The sequence below is a fragment of the Chiloscyllium plagiosum genome, unplaced genomic scaffold (genome assembly GCF_037043375.1).
Source record: "Chiloscyllium plagiosum isolate Xiang-an unplaced genomic scaffold, Cpla_swu_hap1 HiC_scaffold_31, whole genome shotgun sequence".
NCBI classification, from domain to species: domain Eukaryota; kingdom Metazoa; phylum Chordata; class Chondrichthyes; order Orectolobiformes; family Hemiscylliidae; genus Chiloscyllium; species Chiloscyllium plagiosum.
This window is the reverse complement of record NW_028270169.1, coordinates 66,540,175-66,543,291: the sequence shown is the minus strand read 5'-3', so window position 1 is coordinate 66,543,291 and position 3,117 is coordinate 66,540,175. Positions and strand designations below refer to the sequence as shown.

General features: G+C 43.4%; 1 non-coding gene across 1 annotated transcript; it reads left to right on the top strand.

The window, feature by feature from the left end:
* Window positions 1-1,253: 1,253 nt before the first annotated feature.
* trnas-gcu (transfer RNA serine (anticodon GCU)) lies at window positions 1,254-1,335 on the top strand. The gene has a single exon. It is a non-coding gene; the product is annotated as a tRNA-Ser (tRNA).
* The last annotated feature ends 1,782 nt before the right edge of the window (window positions 1,336-3,117 follow it).

Here is a 3,117-nt window from a genome sequence, read left to right as displayed (position 1 = left end):
AAAAATCACTTTCGGCTCTCCCTCCACACATGTCTCTTCACGTTTTAAGTATTTGCAGTATGTTTGTTGATCAAGGTGTCATTGTCCTGAAAAGGTCATTTCTCAATCCACAAAAACTGCTACTTTCCCATAAACGTGACATTGGTCAATATCTCCTTCTACCCGTACCCCTCAACACGACAAATTGAAGCTGCTCCATGTGAGGCTCAAACTTAAAACTTCGGCAGAGCGCAGCCCACTATACTGGCACAGAGATACCATGCACTGATCACCTGCAGCACTGGAGCAACACATTAATGCTTACCTCCACATTCCTGTTTGTACATTAACGGTTGGGAAACCGAGTTTCTCTGATTTCATGGCTGGTCACTGCGATTATACGATCATCCTCACCAGTGGTTCTGACCCCGTGTGAGGCAAGTGGTGAGCTTCTCATTGCAAAGATGTAAAAATGTGCAACTTCAACTTTTGCCTTCACTAACCCATGTGCCTTTTATTTTGTTTTTCATCTGTAGAAATCTTAAAACCTTCATCTTGAACAGACTCAATAACAGACCTCCATTGTGTCTCTGGCATCAAATTCCAAAATGTAAACCCCCTCTGAATTCTTCCACCGCAGTCTGCTGTTTGGGAAGTTTTCCTGTTCAGGGGAATGCACTTACCAATGTGTCAACTGCTGCTCCCAGCATTCGCTCTGGCACTGCACTCATTTTCCTTCTGACACTTGCTCACTGTGTTGCTGTGATCATACAGTGACTTGGTGTCACACAGCCAGGAAAATGAAACAGATCAAGGTTTTTGCATTGTTGAATTCAATTGTCAGTTTAGCCTTATTTAGGATTTCAAAATTGCCTGTCCTGTACACAAGTGCGTGTCAAAAATATCTGAGTGGAAGAAAGGTGTTCTGAATAATGACATTGAGCACTATGCACTCTCCTCCAGTCTGGAAAACAATTCCTCACAGACAACTTTACACCTCCTGCTGTCACGGGCTCTTCAGTCCGTTGACTTCAAATCTTCACAGAATTCAACAGACCTTGTTACATCGTCATTTCTTCATTTTTGTTCAGATCACTGTGAGCAGAGTGTCACAGTGGGAGTCTGTTTGCCCCACAACTCAGAGGTAAGACGATACTCTTGGAACCGTCCTGTACTATTTATCATTTCACCAATACCAGGGAGAAATATCTGCTGTTCAACATAATTTACGCAATTCACTTATTCATAAGGTCAAATGTGGCCGTGGCTTATGTGACGAGGTGGCCGACGGGTTAAGGTGATGGACTGCTAATCCATCGTGTTCTGCATGCGTGGGTTCGAATCCCACTCTCGTCGTTGTTATCAACGATTTTCAATTTTGCTATCTTTGGATGATCACAGCTGTCCAATGGTCTGTTTATATCCATCGACGCTACAATAAAATCTCAAAGAATAATTTGAGCCTGTTGCCTAAACTGCATTGAAATGTAGATTGAATTGGGACAATGAACAGGAACACGATTGTCTTTTCCAAGTCAAGTTGCTGTGAACTTTTATCGTATGAAAGAGATCCAGGAGAACCAAATAATGAGAGATGCGAAGTGTATGTTGATGCATGCGATTCTTAATGAGTGTTTTGTCAGATGAAATTTGTAGCAGTTGGGTAGAAGTGATTCATCTTGGTGAAAATAGCACAGAGAGACAGCACGAAACAATGGAGGTATTTCAAAAGTGGCAGGGGCTGGGTGTAGGGGCACCCGAGAACTGGCTGTAAATGCACAGTAGAGAATTACCGATGTGAGTGCCGTGAATGGGCACGGACAGACTTACACATTGGTCTTATCCTTTCCCCCTTGCTCTCGCCAATGATGAATGCTGGACATAAGACACATTTCAACACAAGATGTGGGAAGCAAACTCCCTCTCGTTGTGCACACACTTGATGCATCATATTGAACTGTGAACAACTGGAGAAGTCAGCAAGTTAACTGCAGGGACTGAACCTAAACTGTGTATCAATAACCTCAGATTTATGCAGCATAAACATGAAAACTGATTTGAAATATCTTTATACGCATGTCATTAACAGACGGTTCATTCTAATGCCCGTGTGGCTGAAAGACGTAGACACCAATTTCAAGGTGGATGACAACATTACCAATTCTGTTCAGAAACTGAGATCTATTTGATCATTTGACACAGTGACCAAGTTTTATTTAAATAATACAAACCAAATTCCCTCACGTGAAATAAAAGAGTGATTCCATTAAAAAACATTGTCCTTGCTAAGTAGCAGTTATGGAAATGTGTTGCTGGAAAAGCGCAGCAGGTCAGGCAGCATCTAGGGAACAGGAGAATCGACGTTTCGGGCATTAGCCCTTCTTCAGGAATAAGTAGCAGTTACTCAACATGAAATATAGAATGTGATTTCTAGTGAGCATACGTCAATTAGCACGATTATCTTACTTCGGATTGACTGCAATATGCACATGCAAAATAAGTTTTAAAAAAGAAGTCCTTTGGAAATAATGAGTCGGTGGTGATTAAAAGTAAGATTAGGTTCTCATGATGTGGATATTGCACCAATGGCTCCAGTGGTGAAAATGGTCAGTGGGCAGTATTTCCATGATGGTATAGAGGTGTGTGATCTGCCAGGGATGGGAGCTCCCACCTCATCTGGAGCAGCGTCTGTTGACATGGAGCAGGGAGTATTGTGACATCAGTCTGGGAGTTCCAAGCACACCTGGAGTAGCTTTTATTGACATGAAGCCGCAGGGAGCATTGGGACATGAGTCTGGTAGATCCAACTTCAACTGGACCGCTTCTATTGACATGGAGCAGGGAGCATTGAGACATCTGACTGGGAGCTACAACGTCAACGAGAGCCAGGGTTTGGAGCTCCCATTTCATCTGGAGCAGCGTCTTTTGACATGGACCAGGGAGCAATGTGACATCAGTCTGGAGTTCGAACCTCACCTGGAGCAGCTTCTATTGACATGAAGCAGTGGGACATCAAACTGCGAGATCCAACCTCATTTGGAGCAGCTTCAGTTGACATGGAGCAGGGCACTTTTCGAGATCAGTCTTGGAGCTCCACTCTCACCTTGAGCTGCTTTTAATGACATGACGCAGCAGGGA